The 24,739-nt window shown below is 37.4% G+C and overlaps 1 long non-coding RNA gene across 1 annotated transcript in view; it reads left to right on the top strand.

The window, feature by feature from the left end:
* Positions 1 to 24,739, top strand: part of LOC134732662 (uncharacterized) — a 27,780-nt gene extending 3,041 nt beyond the window's left edge. Inside the window, exons 2-4 of the long non-coding RNA XR_010116059.1 lie at positions 2,018 to 2,160; positions 16,999 to 17,125; positions 24,421 to 24,739. This is a non-coding gene — a long non-coding RNA (uncharacterized lncRNA). The remainder of the gene's footprint in view (positions 1 to 2,017; positions 2,161 to 16,998; positions 17,126 to 24,420) is intronic.

Below are 24,739 nucleotides of genomic sequence, written 5' to 3'. Positions count from 1 at the left end.
AAAGATTTAGAGCTGGAAATACCATTTGACCCAGCGATCCCATTACTAGGTATATACCTAAAGGAATATAAATCATTTTATTATAAAGATATGTGCATGTGTATGTTCATTGCAGCACTATTCACAATAGCAAAGACATGGAATCAACCCAAATGCCCATCAATGATAGACTGGATAAAGAAAATGTACATATACACCACGGAATACCATGCAGCCATAAAAAGGAATGAGATCATGTCCTTTGCAGAGACATGTATGACGCTGTAAGCCATTATCCTCAGCAAATGAATGCAGACACAGAAAACCAAACACCGCATGTTGTCACTTATAAGTGGGAGCTGAACAATGAGAACACATGGACACAGGGAGGGGAACAACACACACTGGGGCCTGTAAGGGGAGGGTGGTGGGGGAGGAGGTCATTAGAGAAAAGAGCTAATGCATGCTGAATTTAATGCTTAGGTGATTGGGTGATAGGTGAAGCAAACCGCCATGGCACACATTTACCTATGTAACAAACCTGCACATCCTGCACATGTACCTTGGGACTTAAATAAAATAATAAAAAACAAACAAAAAATGGGTTTCTTTAATAAGGAGAGGAATGGGAGAAAGCAATGGGTAAGGAATGAGGAGCAGGAGAAATTAAATGAGAGGCCCAGGCTCATACGGGTAATGGTCGCTATACTCTGTGAATGAGAAAACAATGAACTCTGCCCTTTCTGTAAATAATTTCCTTTATCATTAAAAAAAATTAGGTAAGTACCTTTTTGAAAAGGGTACCATTACTGATAGGCTGACTCCAGATCCCTGTTGTCTTCAAGGTAAAGTCTAAGGTGCTAAGCTTTGAACACATGGCCCTCGAGATCTGGTCGTGGCTGGACTCCCCAGCTACAGTTCCCACCACCTATGTCACTCTCCACTCAGTCCACAGTGTGGCCACAAGGAACTGCCTGTGGTTCTCTTCTCTGTCACATCTAGCACTTGGTGTTGTGTCCCCAATGCTGAGACCATCCTGTTCTCCACAAGCCTCATTCCTTCCCTTCTCCCTTACCCTTACCACAGCCAGGACCCCTCTCATTCATCCATCAGGTCTCACTAAGTGCCCTCTCTTCCTGCCTCCTAATACCCTTCCCAAGAATAAGTGAGATGCCTCCAATTTCACCAGTGAGAGGAACCAGTCAGTTCCTTGAAGGAAGAATAGCATCTAGTAATTCACCACTATATTGTCAAAAAATAACAATGGCTTCACTGAGTACTAACTATGCTGAGCACTGCACTGAGCAGTTATCTCGAATGACCTCTTTCAGCCTTCCAACAGCATTAAGGTTAAGTATTATTGGGTCACCCACATTTTACAAAGGAAGAATGTAGAGTCGAGAGAGATCAAGTACCTGCCTATGATGACATGACTAGCAAGTGGCTGAGCAGGAATTCCAACCCAGGCCTTAGGACTCCAGAGATTGGGCTCTTCACCTTCCTTCCCTCCCTGGTGTCCCCATGCCTGGGACAAAATAATATGGAAACATAGCATGTGCTCAGCAAATATTTTTTGAGTAAATATTTATGCGGATAGCTAGGCAGTCATGGCTTGTGGTATTCCCAATTTTATAAATCAAAACAAATTGGTTACATCCAGTATATCATAAAATAGTCTGTGAATTACTTGCAGTACTGGTCTGTACTAGTTACACTAACGAGACAAGCAGGTGGTTCTTCAAATAAGAAGGGAGCAGCAACTTTAACACCTCTGAGTAGGAAATTTGAGACTCTTCTAAATGTTGGAAACAATACATGTTTGTTTTTTAGTAAAAAGAAAAAAAACTGGGTGGGGCACGGGAGAAGAATTCAGGGCCAAATAACCTTTAGCGATGCTTAGTGGTAATTAGAGCAGAGAGACATTGTATTAGAGGTAGTGGAAGAATATTTTCTCCTCTATAGTATTAAAAATCTATAAGATTGCTTCTTTCGAAACAAAATTAAAATTAAAATCCATGTTTATCCTCATTTTTCTCAGGAGAAAAGGTTGTTCTCTTCTACCAAATTTTCCTGCCATCAAATGCTCATCGAGTGACAATAGAGAGAGCACCATAGTCCTCAAGCATCAGATTGGGAGAAGAGTCTGCTCTCAAGAGCATCAACTATGTAGAAAAGGGACCAGTGAGTATGAGTAGCACTGAATCATTCTTTCTGGGAAGAATATTCCCTTTCTGTTCTCTCATAACCAACCCAACCTAAAATTGAACTGTACTTGGCAGTGTGACAAAAAGGCACACATAAACTTGTGAGATCTGTCAATCATAGGATAAGGATGACTGAAGCTATTGAGGAAGGAAAAAGGGCAGCCCCTGACACCTAGAAGCTGGCCTGGCTCTCACAGGCAAACCCTGTGATTCTCCCATTAGACATGAACCATCTCACAGAAAACCAGCCTCTGACCAGGCTACTTTGAGACCATGATTAAATAAGACCATTCATAACTTTGTCTAAGCACAGGCAAAAGCAAGTCACTGTGCCACCCATGAAGTACCAAACATCCTATCTCTTGGTCAAAATGAGTGCTACTTCTTTACCAATGATAACTTTATTCTCACTATAGTTTCCTCTTCCTATAAGAGTAAGTGAGATCTCCCATTACAGAATTGCTCCACTTTCTAACAGCATCCAATCTGGAGAGAATCCCTGCTGCCTTAGACTCTGCCTCAAATCACTCAATCAAAGCCCAAATCCCATAAGGTCCTTTCTAACACCCTCTTACTGAAACACCCATGATTTCTGTGATGTGTATTCTTCCTTGCTGCAACAGTAATGAACCAAACTTGTTCAACTACAGGTGACTTCCTGGCTTCCTTGGCTGAAGAGTATTGATGCTATGTTTACACATTTCCATATGTGTTTGTGTGTGTATATAGTTATAAGTTGTAAATATATTTATATAAAATCAAGGTAGCTAGAAATTCAGGCAATTCAAGCTCCAAAGTATACTTTTCTGGCTGAAGTATCTGTAGAGATAGACTACCAGAATTAAATAAATCAGATAATCAGATAATTACACATTTTGCTGCCTGGCACCCTAGCAACCATCACACAATTCATATAATTTTAATAACTTGACGTCCTAGTTATTATCACCTAATTTGCTTTTACATATGCTATTAATATTTTCTACAATGCAGTGTGTTTGAGATTTTTTTCCAGCTATGCATTTTTTAACATGATAATAAATGGAGAAACCAAAATTAAAAAAAATTGTTTTTTGAAGCAGGATATAAACTTTTATAGAAAATATGATCACAGGTAAAAAGAATAATAAGAATAAAAGGGTGGTTACTAAAGTCTAACCATAGTTGCACTTGAATCATTTCAACTGTGATATATTTTCTAAAATTTTTAGTATTTTTAATTTGATGGTGGAAATACTATTAATTTCTGGTTTCATTTTACCCTGTTCTTCCTCTTAGGTGCCTAAACAATGATATACTGATTCTCTTTTGGTAAATCTTAATTACTTTTACCAACAGTCTCTACGATTAAGAGGCTTAAGGAGACACATTACTAAAATCAAAGCTGTTCATATCTGCTGCTTTCTCACTATAAAATACTCTTCAAATAGTAATAAGATATTTTATTAATTCATTCTAACAAAACATCTGTAAAACAGGAAATGCAAGTACTAAATATGGTTTGTTGCTTGCCAAAGATTAACAAATTTTTCTGGTAATGTGAGCATTTCACCCAATGTTTTGCTTAAGAGCAAAAATAGGTAATATTGACTGAGTATTTAAAGAGAAAGTGTTGTAACTTCTACAGAATAATGTCAATTTCATGTTGACTTTTGCAATTATATTGATCATGCAAAAGCAACATTTCTGAAAACTTAGTCTTCTTCATTTGTTCACTAAATATCTCTAATTCTTTGATAATGTAATTCAATTAATAAACAGATTATCCTTTAAAAGTGCTTATAATTTCTCTATTTTTAGCATAAACATGCAGCACATTCTAAAAAATACCTTTATCAAAACCTTTAGGCAGAGTAAATGAGTCTTTTGTATTTCTTATTAAGATTATACTAGAGGTGAAGACTGTAACAAAGCAAGCATCCTTTGTTCTGGATTTGGGAAGAAACCAGAGATCTAAAAAGGATTTAATATTGAGTTAAAATGTAAAAGGATTGCTCTGTACTTAAAGACTACAATATTCATTCTGTAGTAATTTCCATAGCAATGGCAGTAATTGATTAAATTGTGACTAAATTGACAAAAAAGTGGCAAGCCTATAATGAAATAGACTCTTTGTCACCTTCTTGTGGATGGGCACTCTCCAGACACATTGCTATCTACTTAAAATGTGGATTAAGATTTAAAAAATTAAGAAGTATGAACAAGCTATGGTGCAACATTTCTGGTTTCAAAGTTAAACACTGAGTTAAAAGGAGCTTTATAGCTGAATTGATGTTCACATTGCTCAGACCATAAGTATAGATTGGGACAAAGAAGGTATAAATTTGGGGATAGAAGAAAAAAATACTTTTTTTGTTTTTTATGTAATCTGAACAGTATTTTAAATAAATAACAGAGGTTAGGACAATGATTAAAAGGAGTGGCCAAATCTTTAGACATCCCTTGCTGAGCTTTCATGCATTTTTTGTTTGTTTGTTTGCTATTTTATGATGTCAATGTATTTGAAGTTGCCTCTGTTTCTTATTTCTAACATCAGATGTGTCTTCCATGAGCAAACATCCAAATGACATTCCTGTGGTAACCATGTACAACTCAGAAGTGACTTTCTACCATTTTTTCCAGAAATGATTTATTTAATAATAATCTAACTCTTGGGAGAAACAGAAGCTACTTTACATATGCTTCATATAACAATGTCCAGATCAAGCTATCATTTTTGGAGTCAGTACACAAAGGTATTGTTGACTTCATTAGGTGCAAGTAGCAGCCTGTCTTTCTGGCTATGTCAGAAATTTTCAGGTGGGAAATAAATGAGATGGCTCAAGTACATAACACTCCTGCCTCAGCAGCAGAGCCAACTCCACAGTTTAGTTTATGTACAACTCAGAAGTGACTTTCTACCATTTTTTCCAGAAATGATTTATTTAATAATAATCTAACTCTTGGGAGAAACAGAAGCTACTTTACATATGCTTCATATAACAATGTCCAGATCAAGCTATCATTATTGGAGTCAGTACACAAAGGTATTGTTGACTTCATTAGGTGCAAGTAGCAGCCTGTCTTTCTGGCTATGTCAGAAATTTTCAGGTGGGAAATAAATGAGATGGCCCAAGTACATAACACTCCTGCCTCAGCAGCAGAGCCAACTCCACAGTTTAGTTTATTCACTAAATGTGGTAACTCCAGTAGGGGCGGGGTAACTGGGCCCATTGCACTGATCCTGTTACTTTTTCTTCCTTAGTTTTATGTTGTAAACCAACTATCCCCAAGATTTATTTTCTGACCTTTTTTTAGTATTTCATTTTCCATGTTGGATAAATAAGTTCAGCAGAAGCACATGTTTTGATGATTTTGCCTAAATTAGTTATATTAAGACTATAAATTGTAAACAGAGACTCCTTTTTTTTTTTGACTTTCAATACACTCTTCTGGATGAATTCCTAGAAGTTAGTAGAGCTGTTGCTCTAATATCTTGTAGAGCCAGATGGGAATGGGCCCTATAAGGAGAAAATGTAAAAAGAATAGCTACTTCAAAGGAGAGTTAGAAGTTTCTCATAAAAGACAGGACGTAACTTAAGAATGCACTAGAATCTCCTGTAAATTTGTATTTGATGCTTGGCCACTCTCTTTTTCTCTCTCATGATCTGGACCAATCTGAATTAGCTCATCAATATTTATTGATACCTACTTTGTGCCAGACACTGTTCTAGTTGCTTGAATTACATCCATAAATAAGACATATTAAAATACCTACCCTCCTGGAGTTTATATCTAGTAGACGGAGACAGACAAACAATACACATAATAAATACATTCTACAGTGTGATAGAAGGTGGCTGGTGCTGTGGAGGAAAGAAATACAGCAGAAAAAGGAGGTCTGTGAGAAAAAAGAGGAGGATCGCTATTTTAAATAACATGGTCATGGTGGGCTTCATAAAGGAGCTAACATTTGAGCAAAGACTTGAAGGAAGAAAAGGAGTTAGGCGTGTGAATACCGGAGCGAAGAGTGTTCCAGGGAGAGGGAACAGCAGTGGAAAGGCACTGCAGCTGCAGCCTGCATGGCACGTTCAAGGACAGCAAAGGAGGCTGTGGACTGAATAAGAGGCAAAGGGTAGTAAGAGGTAAAGCTGGAGAAGTGAGGACCTCACATGCCATTGGCAGGGATGAAATGGGCTCCACCAAAGGGCTGGCCAAGGGGTGGCAAGAAAGCATAAGTGTGTATAAGAGAACAACTTAAATCATTACGCAGCCAAGGGCCAAAGCTAGAACAACTTCAGTTGCAATGAAAACCTGAAAGAAGCCTAGCGTTTCTCAAAATGTTTTTACTGTAATCCACAGTCAGCAATACATTTTATAGGATGACTTTGCAGTCACACAAAAGATACACACATTATTAAAACAAAGGTTTCATAAACCTATACATGTTGTACTCATTGTTTGCTAATATCTTTGGTACTATTCTAAGCTATTAGGTTTCTTTTCTTTATTCAACCCTAATAAAATCTATTAAATTGATTTTATAACCTAGTAATGGCACTTCAAAAAGCATTGCTGTAGGCAATGTGATCATTTTGGCTATACCCTAACTGGGTAACATAATCACATCATTGTCAACTCTGAGCACACTTTGGCTAAAAACCACATTGGGGGCTAATTACTTTAAACAGAGAACCATCATTAGCTCATTAATCAAAATACAATGTATATATAAGATATTCTGCTTTCCTGACAGCTGTCATTGTATAAAAATATTGTGTGGGCTGGGTTACCATGAGGAAATGTAAAACATGTGAAATTTGGGTACATCATTTCTGACAGGCAGCCAATAATTATGGTAGTTGGCTAAAGAGATTTTACTTCAAATAAACAAATGTTTAAGTTTCCATAAACACATAGACATGACCCTAATTAGTAAATTTACTAATAGATTTTTGTTCATTATCTCCAGACCAATCTTTAGATATATTTATTTTTAGAAAACAGGGAAAACTTTACAACTGTGTCCCAAAATATTTTGAGAGTTTCTTAAAATGTTTGAAAGCAGCACGATTTTATGAGTGTATAAGCATTGGTAGTTTTCCAAACTGTTAAATTGCCCTTTCAAAACTCAAAATTCATTTTCAACTAGATTCTGGTTTTAAATATTTTTTTCTGCTGCAGAAAGTTCTTAGATTTATCATAGGATGGGTTCAAGTTTTATAATACAGTCATGTACTGCGTAATGACATTTCATCAACAACAAACTGCATATATGACAGCAGTCCTGAAGAATATAATATTGTATTTTTACTGTACCTTTTCTATGTTTGATATGTTTAGATACACAAAGACCATTGTGTTTCAATTGCCTACAGTATTCAGTATAGTAACATGCTGTACAGGTTTGTAGCCTAGGAGCAATAGGCTACACCATACAGCCTAGGTATGTAGTAGGCTACACTATTTGGGTTTGTGTAAGTACACTCTGTGGTAATCACACAATGGTAAAATCACCTAATGATGCATTTCTCAGAATGTGTCCCTGTTGTTAAGTAACACATTACTGTAGATCCATTAGAGAAATCTTAAGAACATACTAAGTCTTAAGTATAAGAAAGTTCCAGAGTGATACATACACTGTGGTATGATTTACATAAAGAATATGAACACTTAAAAATGGTGCATATTGTATATGGAATTTATGTAGATAGCCCATGACATAAACATGTATATGATATATATGTGTATACGAGATATGTTCATTATATATATTTCTGTGAATATACATATATATTATTTTTAAACTTGCCAGGAAAAAATATGTCCCTGAATAGTCATCACTCTTTGGAAGGGAAAACAGGCAAAGGCATCATTCACCTATATCTATAATATTTCAAATTTTAAAACAAAATATTTAAAGCAAATGTGACAAAATTTGTCTCTACTTTCTGTATGTTTGAAGAAGAGCTTACTTCCTTATAGCCAGTGCTGTAGATGGCCATTTATTTTCAAACAGAGACCAGATATAAAACACAACACCATGTCCTTAACTTGTAAAGAAGATAAGCTGGGAATACATCTTTTTAAAAACAGCTATATGGTGTGGACACGGTTTTCAGCAAAGAAAGCCCTAGTTCCTGTTTTCACTTAGGATTGTGATAAAGGGAAGAGACTTGAGTGGCAGACAGATTTAGATTAGATATTAGAAATAACTTCATATCTCTGCAAGACACCTAAGACTGCCTGGGGATTTTGAGAACAAGAACTTTGCTGAAACAGCTTAGGATCTACCCTACTTGGAACCAGAAGAGATTATCAACATCCTAGCTGTCCTTTTAAATTTGAGATTCTGTCTGCCATTTCTGTAGGCATGAAGATCTTAACTGATCTACTCAGAATCTACAGCAAGGCAGAAAGAATGCAGTGGAAGAGAACAAAAACAAACAAAACTTGGTCCCCAGCCATCAAGAGCCTGTTCTAACATTAGAAGCTAATGGTACTCTAACAGGATAGTGGCAGTGAAGGCCCTGGAGAGGGGAGGAAGGCAAAGAGGGCACCGCTTCACTTGTACTCTAGTTATTTCTATCCATCAATCAGTAAGCTTGTAGAGGAGCTTTCAACTTCCATATGTGCAAGATGCTCTGTAGAATGCATGTAAGAAAGAAAAACATCATTGCTTATTCTTTAACAGCTTACAATCAAATTTGAAAAGATCCACACATGAAATATTAAAAAAAAAACCATAACACAACAATTGGTAGCAGAGTTGTGAAAGCAAGAAAAGGTAAGGACAATCAGTATGGGCTGGACACATCATGAATGAGAAGGCATTTATAAAGAGCCCCATAGGATGAATGGAACTTGAACTGTCATGGAAGAGTTGGTTGAGAGGGCATTTCAGGTATAGGCTAAACATCGGCTAAAACCTGAGGGAGGAATACTCCTGAATACCAGAGCATGTTGTTAAATGGAAGCTTCTGGCTATAGCGCAGATATTTTAGAGAATACAGGAGGTGATGAAGTGAAATAGCTGAATAATTGGTGGTCACAGATTGCTTTTTATTTATTTATTTTTAAATTTTTAATTTTCGTGGATACATAGGTGTATATATTTAGGGGGTATTTTGATACAGGCATGCAATGTGTAATAATCACATCAAGGTAAATGGAGTATCTATCACCTCAAGCATTTATCCTTTGTGCTACAAACAATCCAATCATCCTCTTTCAGTTGTTTTTAAATGTACAATAAAATCATTATTGACTATAGTGATGCTGTTGTGCTGTCAAATATTAGGTTTTATTCATTCTTTCCAACCATTTTTTTTGTACCCATTAACCATCACCACTCCCCGCCACCTCCACCACTACTCTTCACAGCCTCTGGTAGCCATCCTTCTACTCTCTGTCTCCATGAGTTCAATGATTTTAATTTTTAGCTTCCACAAATAAGTGAGAACATGCAAAGTTTGTCTTTCTGTGTCTGGCTTATTTCACTTAACATAATGACCTCTGGTTCCATCCATGTTGTTGCAAATGACAGGATCTCATTCTTGTTTATGGTTGAATAATGCTCCATTGTGTGCATGTACCACATTTTCTTTATCTATTCATCTGTCTATGGACACTTTGGTTGCTTCCAAATCCTGGCTATTGTGAATTGTGTTGCTATAAATATGGGAGTGCAGATATCTCTTTGATATATTGATTTCCTTTCTTTTGGGTCTATACTCAGCAGTGAGATTGCTGGATCATATGGCAGCTTTATTTATAGCTTTTTTGAGGAACCTCCAAGCTGTTCTCCATAGTGGTTGTACTAATTTACATTCTCACCAACAGTGTGTGAGTGTTCCCTTTTCTGCACATCCTCGCCAGCATTTGTTATTGCCTGTGTTTTGGATAAAAGCCACTTTAACTGGGGTGAAATGATATCTCATTGTAGTTTTGATTTGCATTTCTCTAATGATCATGATGTTGAGCACCTTTTCATACACCTGTTTGCCATTTGCATGTCTTCTTTCGAGAAATGTCTATTCAGATCTTTTGTCTATTTTTAAATTGTGTTATTAGATTTTTTTTTCTATAAAGTTGTTTGAGTGCCTTACATTTCCTGGTTATGAATTCCTTGTCAGTTGGGTAGTTTGCAAATATTTCTGTGGGTTTTCTCTTCATTCTGTTGATTATTTTCTTTGCTGTGCAGAAGCTTTTTAACTTGATGTGATCTACAAAATGCTTTAAAAATCAGCCAGAGAATTCTAAATTTGAGGACGGAGAAAAGAAACATCTTTTCTTTCTACTTGTTCTTAAATAGGTCAAGAATATATTGAAAATTACATTTCAAAGACTTCTTTAGCAGCAACGTTCATAATTAAGTATTTCATATGGATTCTGTATAAAATAAAAGTTCATCTTGCTATTTATGCTTTTTTATATTAAAATATAGGGTGTTTTGTTAACTGACTACTTGATTATTTTAGGACACACTTAAGAAGCCTAAGTATAATCAGATAACCTCAATATCAGTAGGACAACTGATGCTGAACCTTAACTTGGAGCTTTAAACTCTTTTCCAAATGGTTTGTCCTTTAGATTTTCACTGCATCTAAGCACTGTGAGCTAGTTATTTCTCAGAAAACACCAGTAACAGTAATAACAGCTAATATGGCAAAAATAAGAAATTCAGATGACTTAACTATAGACTCTTAACAGTTTTATTTCAGATTCCCAATACAGTGTTTATATAATGCTCAAGTGCCATTGAGAAGGGGTGCTGGAAATGAGTTTGCAGCCTCAGTGTACCAGGACAGCAAGTCGAGCACAGAACTGAAGCCTTGGGCTCTGTCCTATCTCTAGGTCTAGTCTATTGCTTTCTTAGTCAAGTCATTTCCCCATTGTAGGTTTATCTAAAAAGAGCACATTAAGCTGAATAAACTAAAAGAAAAAAAACCACAACATTTTTCAGCTCAAACTTTATAAAACTACATTTGCTCATGTTTTGAGAGTTCCAGCATGAGCCTAGCTTGACATTGTGGGGCATAACAGGGCCTATTTTTCAGGTGGGTAGGAAAAGTCTAGTTGCATAATGATAGAATTATCTTGGGAGAATCACCCACTAAAAGAGTTGAGCTCACACCCTTGGGTCAACCACAATGCTCTAGCACTGGAAAAAGAGGACAACATTGCGTTATATTGTTTACTACTTAGAGCTTCTTCTGGCCCAGTCTCTGGGATTAGTAGTTAAATTCTAGGAAAATTTCAGAGACATTGGAGTACAAATTACTCATAAGACCACTTAAATTAATTAAGTAGTTTCACCTACGAGGAATCAAAATACCTGACTCAAGCTTGTGTATGCAATAAGAACATTTATCTACATAACTGGATTTCAAAGGTAGGGCAGCATTAGTTTCATCCTAAGACTGGTTCTCCTTGTGCTTGCAATTTGGCTGCCAGTGGCCATGGGGGATATATACTTCCTGGTTTACAATGTAACATGAAATATGAGTCCTTGTTTTTATTCTGCTTATTTCATCTCGGATTATGGTGCCCATCCCTGTACTAATCTCAGGGGATGGAAGACTGCCATTAGCTTCAACTAATTAGGTTCTATCACCAGTGATCCAGATATGGTCAGTTTCCTCTGAGGTATTTGGAAAATAGGTAGTTTTCTGAAAATTACTTTGGTTCTCTAAAGTACTAATGAATATTTTGCAGAAAATGAAAACCTTCCATGACTCTGACCCACTGGTGTCTGGGCTGGTGGGACAAGAGAGCATCTGCTGTTTGATGAAATAAATTTACGTTGAGGTCATCAGAGCAGGAGGTTGTTGACAAGCACGGATGTCTACAATAGTCTTGTAAGAGCTGAAAGTGTTACTGGCGGTGAATCTGTATAGGTCTGCAGCAACCACAATTCTTGCCTTCTCAGAAGAAAGAATTTGGCTCAGGGGCATAAGGCAGAGTGAGAGACTGAGGCAAGTTTTAGAGCAGTGGTGAAAGTTTATTAAAAAGCTTTAGAGCAGGAATGAAAGGGAGTAAAGTACACTTGGAAGAGGGCCAAGCAGGCAACTTGGGAGATCAAGTGCACAGTTTGACCTTATGACTTTGAGTTTTATATGCTGACATACTTCCAGGGTCTTGGGTCCCTTCTCCCCTGATTCTTCCCTTGGGGTGGGCTGACCACTTGTGTGCTAGTGCTTGGGAGGGGCCGCATGCACAGTGTGTTTACTGGAATTGTACACATGCTTACTTGAAGCGCTCTTCTCTTAACAGTTGATTGCTCCTAGAAGGTCATATACCAGTCAAACTCTGCGATTTTGCCTCTGAGTGTGCATGCTTGAACCCACTGGCCCAACTCCTGAGATCTTATCCAGAAGCTGCTGATCACCAGTTTCAGGTGTTTTCTATCTATTGGGAGGCTGCCTTTCCCTGGCACCTGGGTTTCTCATTCACTGCTGTTGACTTGGGCTGAAATTACATGTTCCATGCAGCTGGAAGGAAGTTGCCTAAGAAAAGCTATCAAACACATGTGAGGATTGGAGACTACAGCAAATGCACAGGTGATGAACCTGCTGGCTGGTTCAAGAAAATTCAAGAAATATATTTGGACAGACCTCTAGAGATTTGGCTAAAATAAAGAAGAGCAGACACTTAAAAAAGTATTTTTTCTTTGATTCGTGGTATAATTTTAAATCATGAATCTAACCCATTTCTTGATAGGTGGGTTTGAACTGCAGAAATTCTAGTTCAACTTTTACCTCTTCTGATGGCATCATTTTAATGTTAATGCATGTTGATATATGTCTCCTTTCTTTAGCAATAGGACTTCCTTGAGCTGATTAGAGTAGCTGGGCCATCTGCAAAAACTCTACCTTAATGCGTCTACTTTAAAACCTTAAAAACCTTAATGCATCTACTTTGCATGTAAACAGGGAGCATGGCTGTGGCCTAACTGAATTTCAATGCCTGTAAGTGTGGTTTCCTGAAAAAGAAAATGAAACCCTTTCTCCATGTCTTTACAGCATGCATGCTTTTTTTTTTTTTTTTAAACTGTGCATCTGAGTCACACTGAACAACTCTCTTTCTACTCCAAAGGGGGAAAATAAGTTAAATTTATGTTTCATGCCTGTAAGGCATTTTAAAGTTAATCGGGCCCTTTGGGCCTAATTTAATTTGTGTAAGATTGCTGTTGATGATTAGAATAGCTATTTAAGATTTTTGTTAACAGTCTGTTACGTGGACCTAATTGAAGCACTCCAAAAGCAGTCTGTTCACTTTCCCCTGTCAAATTCAGGTTACAGAGCCTTCACAGATGTGAGTAGACATCAATACGAAAAGGGGATAGAACACAAATTAAAATCAGAAGTGTACTCAAACTGCCAGTGTTGAGCTTTGGTTAAAAACATCTGTCACATAAAAGCAAACACTCAGAGCCGTTACGTCTTGTAACAGTTGTCTTTACTTTTCATATCTTTGGCATTTTCATCATTTCATGTTAGTGCTGTCTTTGGAATTTTTCATACAAGTGATTGCTTTTTTAACATCACTGATTTCTCTGCATAAACATTTGTAAGACTTTTGTCCCAACACTACAAAAAGAGAGAATACCAAGCAGAGCTGGAATTCGAATGGTCTCATAGAATCTGAAAAATCAGCTGACCAATGCAGAGCACTTTAGCGAAGTGAATGTATTTGACTCATTCTGGCCAATATTAGATCAAATTCTCCCTTTGATTTCTGCTACAAGGTTATTTTTCATCGTTTCAAAATTTACAGCTACCATTCTTATTTTACAGATGTCAGTGACCATAAGAAGCCCAGGTCTCCCTTCGGTACAATCAAGGAGATTTCAGGATGCTCTTGAGTCACTCTCCTGATATTTGTCATAAATCACATCTATTTTTTTCAGAGTTGATTTTATTTCTCTCATTACTTTGTTTCATAGCTTTTACAATTTCATTCCTTTATTCTGTTTTCATTTTCTGTTTTCCAGGCATTGTATTTCAAAACCATGGCCCTTCTATTTCCTCTTTCTTATGGTTTTTCTCTTCCGTGTTCACTTCTGCCTTCCTTAATTTTCTTTCCCTTCCTTTACTCTCATTTCTTTCACAGAGTGAGTGATTTCTGTGAAAACAAGGTAAGGGCTTCAGCTAAGGATGCAACCACCAAAGGCAAGATCAAGAGACAATTGAGCTCCACCTCCCCCAGCGCCATGTTCCCCTGCCCAGGAAACACCACCTGCTTCCTATGTGGCTGGAGGGGTGGGGGCTGTGCACAGCAGTGAAGATGCTAGGAGATTACAGGCAGATATTTTGCAAATAATCTATTTTAAAGTTATTGATTCATATAAGTGGAATATAAGATTTACGTTGATCCTATTCCTTAAATCAGAAATGTCTAATGTTATACTGTTTTATGCAGTGGGTAATTTACATTAAGAAAAAGGATTTTTAAAAAAACACTAATAGGAAAGCTTGTGGATCATCCCACCCCACCCCACTTTCTTTCTGGTCACCCCTGGCTGGTCACCTCAACCTTCAGCTTTCTTATGCTGCCATTTGCACCATGCATGACATTATATCAGCTCTCTCTCTTTGTTCAAAACAAAATCCTTTTTATAGCAAAGTGGAGAAAATTCTCGATGCCATGAATGCTGAGTGAGACTTAAATACAAAGGCCCTGCAGTCACATTTCCCCCCATAATTAATTATGTAATTATAAAGCTTTGTCAAGCCATTGTATTCCCCCTCAAATATATTTTAAAGAATTTTAAAGCTTTTGTTTCTACACCCCTGACAATAATGATAAAACACCCTTACCTCTCCCATTTCCATGTGTCTATCACCTTTTTAATAATACTCTTGACAAAAACATGGGATCACTGATATTAAAGTAGAAAGGTCTTGCAGCTTTTTTTCTAGTTACTTAGATTTGTGGAGCTCTAATTTGATTGTGGGCATCCTTTGTAAGACTTGTTCCACCATCTCCTTTGGAGCTATACCAGCTGTGACTCCTGTTTTAAGAACTATGTTCTCTTCTCTGTTGCAGACCTATGTTATATCTGCCTTAGTGCATGGGCTGCTGGTCAATGCTAATAGTTGGCTCTCAGGGAAAAAAGAAAAACCATCTGTGGCATCTGCCAATTTCTGTGGTGTAAATACTCTGAGCTCTGCCAATTTCAAGCCATCCATTTGACATTGCTGAACCCAAAGTTGGCAAGGGATGTGCACAATTGGCTTTTGCAAGCAAGTAAGAGCTGTCTTGGGGATTATTAAGCTACTCAAGAAGCATCTGCCTACTGGCACCCACTGCTTTTTTAATGTACTCTGGGAGGAGAGGGCATATAAAATAGTATTCTTGGCTTAAGGGGTTTACTGTCTAGTCAGGGAGAAAGAGCCCAAAGCAATGACCGGAGAAAGAGTCCAAAGCAATCACCAGAGAAAGCAGCGTGCAACAGTGATCCGCAAACTCCACTGAAGGGATTCAGAGCAAAGCAAAGAAAGTGTGTTTAAAGGATGCAGAGGCTTTCATGACATGGAGGAAAAGGGAAAAGGCATTCCAGGCAAGGGAAGGCTGGAAGGTTGGAATAGGCATGGAGTGTTCTTAGAAAAGACAAAACAAAATCTCAGACTGTCTGATGACCCAAACGGGACATTTTTGGTACTATGACAGAATATTCACTTCCCTCTTTACCAGGTACTTTCACACGCGTTTCTTTTGATCCTTCCTATAACTGTAGGAGATTGGTAAAATACATTAGGTGTTATTATTATTATTATTATTATTATTATTATAATATTCACTTAGCAAAAAAGTATACTTAGAAAAGTAAGAAAACTAAGGGAAGTTAAGGGCCCTTGTGGACCCCTTTAAGCCAGACTCAGAATGCTCTCTCCCCAGCTTATCGTACCCCAGTGTTATCGCACCGCAGTCTGCTCTGAGGACCCTCATTAGGCAGTCCTCCCATACAGTAGCCTCTCAAACTGCAAGACTTTTCATTGCATGAGCAAGATCCATTTTTCCTTGCAATGAAACTGAAGAACTGCCTCAATAGCTTTAAAAAGAAAAGCAAAGTCTATTTCTCTTCTAATGTCTGTCCTGAAAAGGGCTTTGGGGGCATGGTGCAGTGGAAAAGTCACTGAGCTGGGTATCAGAAGAGCTAGATTCAGGTTTGGGATCTGATTCAGGTTTGGGATGTGATGGAGAGCTGTGTGATATTAGGCAGATGGCTTAACACTTCTGGGTTTCCGGATGTCATACAGAAACTGATGAGTTTACTTGCATGGCCTCAAATGTTCCTTTTATCTATGAAAGGCTGCACTTCTAGATATACTAAAATGCCAATCTAGAACTTTATCATTACATGGGCCTCCAGAGAAGCTGGGGAGCCTAGAGGAGTTGAGTGTGTTGAAGGTTGAAGCACAATTACCTTAAAAAATAATTTAATTGAAGTTCTTGGATATTACTTCCTGAAGATGGCCAAGATGGCTTTTTTTTTTTTTTTTTTTTGCCTGGGCTAGAATGCAGTGACATGAACATGGCTCACTGCAGCCTCAACCTCCCAGCCTCAAGCAGTCTTTCCACCTCAGCCTCCTGAGTAACTAGGACTATAGGCATGTGCCACTGCACCCAGCTAATTTTTTCTTTAATTTTTTTTGTAGAGAGGGGGTCTCCCTATGTTGCCCAGGCTCAAGATGGCCTTCTAATGGAGCCAATATCTATATATTCATTCAACATATTGCAAATAAACTTTGGAAATAAACCAGTTATATGAAATAAAGAAGTAAATAAATTATTAAATAAATGGTCTTACTTTATTCTGTCTCCTCTGCAGGCTTCTGCAAAAGACTTGAGACAGCTCACAATGAAGTACTCTGTATTAGGCAGGGTGATATTGATTGCAAGTGACAGAAACCCAATCAGAAACTCACTGGAGTCATGAGGAACACTTATTGGCTCAGGTAACCTAACCCTTGAATGGGCAGGGATATATCTGGTTTGGGAGCAAATAGTACCAGGTGCTGAAGGTAGCTGTCTCAGACTCTGGTCTGTCTGTCTTTCTGTGTCACATTCTTTCACACCTTGGAGGTTGTGGCCATCTGGCTTATCACTGGTCAAGAAGATGCCTCCTTCATTAGTTCCTTGATTTCAATTTGAAATAATGCTAGTCAAAGACTCTGGCCTTTGGCAAACACCATGGCAATGGTCTGAGAGTGGCAGAAGGCAGAGGTTGAATGCATTACTAAAATGACAAGGTTGGAGTTGGGACAGGTGGGGAGAAGGGTTTATCTAAAAGAAGGTGCTGCTGCTATCAGAAGAGGCAGTGTTTGGGCTGGAGGGACAAAATAAAAGATGTCCACAACAGATACATAAATAGAATCATTAAATAAAGCTGGATGGGATGGAAATGAGCAGGGTTCGTTGTGTAAGAAAACCTAAATTAATTATGGTAGCTTCAGTTTAGCTCTCACATATGTGAAAGTCAAGGTAACACAGAGAAACATATCATTTATAAACAAAAGGAAGCAAACATTTTCCTATGTGTAAACTCTACTGTGATACTTAAATAGGTTTACAGGAGTCATTCAGTGGACACACATCTTCCATAGTGATTTTCAAAAAAGATGCAAACAATTTTTATTCTGTCATATCTTATATCAAAAAATTATATTTAGAGCATAATATTAGCTCATATTTCTTTTAGGTCTTCATGGTGTATTTAGGATGATAAATAAGGTATATCTGGGGAGATAAATCCAGGTATATAGCTTTCAGATGATCAAACCTATTAGCATAACATCCAATTAATGGACTATTAATGATACCACATTTTTATCAATGTGTAAAGGTTATGTTTGCTCCCATTTTGAACTTTTTGTTCAGTGTAGAAGACTGGAATGATCATATTATGTGACACTGTGTTGAAGAGAGTCACTGAGAAAGAGGTAATGTCAAGTAACAGGGAAAGTAAGAAATGACTGGAACACACTGGGACTTTGCCATAAACATAAAAGACAGGCAGTCAGAACAGTAAAGAATTGTACTGAAATTGTTTGAGTACAAACTGTGTGACACTGTGACACTGTGATAGGGAAACCAAATAGTGTATTCATTGGCAATGTCTTTTATGGATACCAGGAGATATTGTTAGTCAGCTGTAGTGCAATTATTGTTGATTGGTGTATTCTTAATTCACTGAATCCTTTGAATTGTGCTACTCCAAGTTCTAGTAAATACTAGAAAGTATTTACTACTCAAGTATTCTAGTAAATACTAGAAAGCATCCAGCATATTCCAAAAGACCAAGAGTCGTTGACTTAGTAGACAATGAAAATTGTTACCTTAATTGAACTAACTTCAAACTGTATGTGCTGTATCTCTGGGGGCAGAGGGGAGAAGAGTGACTCCATCACAGTCAGGTAGTTCCAAATGTATCTGTTGTGCATATTTGACTTGCACATAATTGCCTTTTAAAAGAAATTGTCTTTAACCCAAAACAAAACACCTTGAAAATCAGTCTTAGACTGTTGCTTTTATTTTTCTAATATCTCTTAGTATTCCCAGACTTTCAAAATTGTTCTATTAAGGAAATTCTCAAACATCCAAAAGTAGAAAGACAGTATAATGAACCTCATTTACACAATATTCAAATTCAACAATTTTTAACATTTTTCTTGGTTTTTAACAAATATTTCACATAACTGATCCAAAGGAATTTTTTTACACATAATGTCGCCATAGAATGTTAGGCTCTTTTTATATTAAAAAAACCTGATTATAAATATTTGCACATTTATAAGAGGAGTGTTCAGGAGTTTGACAGGGCACACCTAGAACCACCGGGGTCATGCTCAGGACCCACCAGGTACACCAAAGACCCACCAAGCACAGGTCCAGCCCCAGTTGTCCATCTTGCTTTATCTATTATTCACCGTTTTTGATGTCATATTGTTTTATCCATAATTACGTCAGTAGTATATAAATCTAACAGATGAGCATTTTTAAAAACTACAAACCCACTATTTCATGATCATACCTGACAAAATTAACATTAATTCTATTATTTCACCTATTATGCAGTCCATGTTCAAATGTCCCCGATTTTCTCAAATATATTTTACAGTCCTGTTGAAATCACAGAGTAAATTCCACAAATTGCATGTGGTTGAAATGTCTCTTAGGTATTTTCTAATCTATGAAAGTTCCCACTTCTCCACTTTTAGCCATTTTTTTGTTTGTTGAAGACATTTGTTCCTTTGTCCTGTAGAACTTCCGGCATGCCAGATTTTGCTGATCGCATTCTCATTCAACCCATTAATCTAATAACTTGTTCATTTCTATTTTTCATGAGCTTGCTGCCTGAGTGTGAAGCTTGCTTAGATTCAGATGCATTTATTTTGGCAAATACTCCATAGGAACTATCGTGTGCTTCCGATTGCATTCCATCAGGCGGCACATGAGGTCTCGTGGTCCCATTTTTAGTACTGTTAACATTGATCAAGGGTTAGGTGTTGTCATCTAATCTACCCTTTCACTAGTGTTTTCCTGAGCCTCTGACAGATGCTTCATTGAAAATGAGGTCTGGCGTGCCCATCCAGTGGAAGCATTTTGAGATTTTTATTGATTCTTAAATGTCCTTTCTCATGGAAGCCTTCCATGTCATCCAATTAAAATGGCAACTCCCCCCTCTCTATTGGCTTTCTCTGTTTTTTATCTTCCTCCATAGAATGTATTAGTATTTCAGTCTTCTATAAACACATTACTTATTTCCCCCAACCATTGTGTATGCTCCACAAAGACAAGGATTCTTTTTTTTTTTTAATTAGTAGACTTTATTTTTTAGATCTGTTTTAGTTTTAGAGAAAAATTGAGTAGAAAGTACATAGAGTTTCCTTATATGCCCTTTCCCATCTCACCCTAACCTCCCTAAATTTCCCTTATTATTAATATCTCGCACTAGTGTGGTACATTTGCTACAACTGATGAACCAATCTTTATGCATTATTATTCACATAAGTTTACTCTTTGTTTCGTACAGTCTTACGGGTTTTGACAAATGTATAATGTCGTGTATCCATATTACAGGATCACATAGATAATCCTAAAATATCCCGTAAGCTCCACCTATTCATCCCTCCTCCCTCCATCCCTGAACCACTGGCAACTTCTGATCTTTTCACTGTCTCTATAGTTTTGCCTTTTCTAGAATGTCTTACAGTTGGAATCATACAGCATGTTGTCTTTTCAGACAGGCTTCTTTCACTTAGCAATATGCCTTTAAATTTCCTCCACCTCTTTTTGTGGCTTGACAGCTAATTTCTTTTCTTTACCACATAATATTGTATTGTCTGGATATATCACAATTTAGTTATTCATTCACCTACTGAAGACATCTTGGTTGCCTCTAAGTTTTGGTAGTGATGAATAAAGCTGCTATCAACATTTGTGTGCAGGGTTTTTTGTGGACACACATTTTCAACTCATTTGGATAGACACCAAAGAGTGTAACTGCTGGATTGTGTGGTAAGACTACGCTTAGCTTGTAAGAAACTGCTAGACTGCTTTCCAAAGTGGCTGTACCATTTTGCACTCCTACCAGCAATGAATAAGAGTTCCTGCTGCTCCACATCCTCACCACCTTTAGTGAAGTTTCTGTTTTGATCTTTTGCCCATTTTTAAGTTGCATCGTTTGCTTTCTTAATGCTGTTTTAAGAGTTCTCTGCATATTTTCGATATAAGACCTCTATAAGATGTGTTTTGTAAATATTGTCTTCCACTTTGTGACTTGTTTTTTCATTCTTTTAAGTAGAATTTTTTAAAAATCTGTTTTGTTTTCTGTCTTATCTCAAGTGCCTAGAACAGTGCCTAGTTTATAATAGCTGGTCAATCTAGTGAGTGCTTGCTGAAAGTGGTCTATATGCCTTAGGTACAGCTAAGAACAAAGTTGACACTTGATTGTAATAACTAAAGAGCTGATCCAATTGGAGGACTATTTCACTCTTCACAGAATTAAAGCTTTCATTGATCAACAGCTCTGATTTTATCAAAACATTCATAAAATTGAAAGTCTTTCTTTCAAATTGGAGGTAGTCTTAAAATAATCTAATTTATTTTACAGTTAAGACCCTGAGACCTATTCACAGAATGTCAATCTCTGCTCTCCCAATGACCACTTAAGGCCTAACAAAATGACTCTCAAAGGCCGGTCGCGGTGGCTCACGCTTGTAATCCCAGCACTTTGGGAGGCTGAGGCGGGCGGATCACGAGGTCAGGAGATCGCGACCATGGTGAAACCCCGTCTCTACTAAAAATACAAAAAATTAGCCGGGCGTGGTGGCAGGCACCTGTAGTCCCAGCTACTCGGACAGGGTGAGGCAGGAGAATGGCGTGAACCCGGGAGGCAGAGCTTGCAGTGAGCCGAGATCGCGCCACTGCACTCCAGCCTGGGTGACAGAGCGAGACTCTGTCTCAAAAAAAAAAAAAAAAAAATGACTCTCAAGTTCTTATTTCTCTGAGACATATTCTCTAATATTTTCTTTTAGGGTTAAATAATTAAGTATTCAGACATAGAAAAGTACAAAAATAATAACATATTCCTAACTTCACCGTATCGTAATATTGAACTGATTTTTACGTTTTGTCATGTTTGTTTTGACTCTCTCTCATTCTCTCTCTCCTCCTCCCATCTTTCTTGGAATAAATATTAAAGGAATAACTGAAGCCTCAGATACCTCATCCCTACCTCCGTCTCTACCTCCATTTTCCCTCATTAGTACCCATGATGGTGAAATTGATGTATAATTCCCATGCAAGTGTTTGCAATTTTTAGTGTATTTATATATACATAACTAGCATATTGCTTTTTGTGTGTTTATAAAATGACACAAATATTGTATTAATACTAATCAGATCATTCTGGGTGGTAGACACTGTGGTGTGGCCCACCAGATCTTCAGGACAAGGCACTTGCTCCCTCATTTGGAGATGTAAGCTTAGAATAGCTTCCAGTTGAATCTCTCACCAAGAATTCCCTTTGGCCATAAGCCTTGCCCAAAGTCACACACCCTCCCTACGAGCATCCACTGACCGTTGGCTGGGAGAGGGGATAGGGCATTTATGACATTGGAGTAGGGAAGTATTTATTAAATAAGATTTTAAAATATAAATCACAAAACGAAAATGAACTTGAATATCTTAAAATTTAAAAAATACCTCTGCACAATAAATGAAATTATATAGTAAAAAAGCAAGATACAAACTAGTATATTTGCATAGCACGTACAGTTATTAGTAAACAATTCCTATCCCTTCTTCAATAGGAAGATCTGGCCTTCTTTCCTCAACTCAGGACTTCTCTAAAGGGAGATCCCAGCTCCAGAGCTCCCCACAGGCTTGACGGAAGCCTCTGCTGCAACTGCACTGTGGTTTAACTTCTCCCTCTGCCAGTCTCGCTTTCCTCACTCCTTGCAGGGTTTTGTTTTGTTGTTGTTCTTGTTGTTTTGTTTTGTTGTTGTTGTTGAGACAAGGTCTTTCTCTGTCACCTAGGCTGGAGTGTACTGGTGCAATCTCGACTTACTGCAACCTCCACCTCTCAGGCTCAAGCAATCCTCCCACCCCAACTTCCCAAGTAGCTGGGACCACAAGCGTTTGCCACCATGCAATGGCTAGTTTTAAATTTTTTGTAGAGATGTGGTTGCACAGTGTTGCCAGGCTTATCTCAAACTCCTGGGCTCAAGCTATTCACCCACCTCAGCCTCTTAAGGTGCTGGGATTACAGGCATGAGCCACTGTGCCCAGCTTCTTGCAGGTGTTAATCCTGAAGACACTCCCTAATAAACTTTCTGTATGCTTCTCATGGTCACAGGGTCTGTTTCCTAGGGAATCTGAGCAGTGGCATTCTGCAACTTGCTTTTAACACAGATCATTTTCTAAGGATTTTTCCATGTTGACTTGTATCTAGTACCCTTATTCTAACTGCTACATGGTATTCTATTCTATGGTAAGCCATACTTTATTTATCTAGTCACTCATCAAGTTAGGTTGTTAGTCTTTTTACATACTTACAAAAGTGGTACAATGAATGCCTGTGTCTATTTCCATTTTACACACACTGGAGACATTCCCCAGGATCTGTAACTAGAAGTGGAACAACCTAGATTGTATGTTATGTGTGTTATCATCTTTATTAAGTGATGCTAAATTGTTTGCCAAAGTGATTATAGAAATTTACTCTTTAGTAATGATTTTTAAGAGCTCTTCTTCTCCCACATTCTCACCAATATTCTGTGTTGTGACATTGAAATGTTTTCTTTGCCACGTCAATGAGTGTAAAGTGTCAACTTAATGTTGTTTTAGTTTTAATTTATCTGACAGCTAATGAGATTAACCAATTTTTCACGTTTATTGGTTATTCAAGTTTCTCCTATAAATTGCCTACTCACATTATTTGCTCATTTAAAAAATTAGGTTATTACATTTTCTCATTAATTTGTTGGAATTGTTTATATACTAATAATTGTATGTGCTATGTAATATGCAAATATACTAGTTTGTATCTTGCTTTTTTACTATATGATTTCACTTATTGTGCAGAGGTATGCTTTAAATTTTAAGATATTCAAGTTCATTTTCTTTTTGTGGTTTTAAAATCTTATGTAATAAGTTTTAAAATCTTATGTAATAAGTACTTCCCCACTCCAATGTCATAAAGATATTATTTTCTTTCTTCAGAACTTTTACAATATTGCTTTTTTTTTTTTTTTTTACATTTAGGTCTTTTATCTATCTGAATAGCCCATTTATCCAAGACTACTAATTTCTTTTCTTTTCTTTTTTTTTTTGAGACAGAGTCTTGCTCTGTCACCCAGGTTCGTGTTCAGTGGTGCAATCTGGGCTCACTGCAAACTCCGCCTCCTGGGTTCTAGCAATTCTCCTGCCTCAGCCTCCCAAGTAGCTGTGATTCTAGGCATGCACCACCACACTCAACTAATTTTTGTAATTTTTAGTAGAGACAGGATTTCCCCATATTGGCCAGCCTGGTCTTGAACTCCTGGCCTCAAGTAATCTGCCTGCCTTGGTCTCCCAAAGTGCCGAAATTACAGGTGTGAGCCACCACACTTGGCCAAGACTACTAATTTCTAATGCTGCTTCTGTCATATACCACATGTGTATATATTAAAGTTGTTAAGTTTCTAGACTTGTCTTTGGTGTTCTGAAGTTTCACTATATGTCTAGCTATGATCTTTTTTTGTTCAAGAGTAAAGGCAAAATAGACCTTCAGAGAAATAAAGTCTGGGAAATTGACTAGCTCCTCACTGAAAGAACTACTAAAGGATGTACTTATGGAAGAAGAAAATTACAAAATGAAAGAACTGGGATGCAAGAAGTAATGGTGAGCATGGAGTTTGGCAAGGATTCAAGTAAAACAAAGCAAGGACTGAGTATATAAAATCATAATCATAACAAATTTTGACTATTAGATGTAACAGCCAATCTCTTAACTGGATCATAATAGTCAAGAAAGCGAAGGGCAGAAAAAATGACAAAAAGAATAATTAGAATGTTAATAAGAAGAG

Source organism: Symphalangus syndactylus, chromosome 15 (genome assembly GCF_028878055.3).
Source record: "Symphalangus syndactylus isolate Jambi chromosome 15, NHGRI_mSymSyn1-v2.1_pri, whole genome shotgun sequence".
NCBI classification, from domain to species: Eukaryota; Metazoa; Chordata; class Mammalia; order Primates; family Hylobatidae; genus Symphalangus; species Symphalangus syndactylus.
This window is presented reverse-complemented; position numbering and strand designations above follow the sequence as displayed.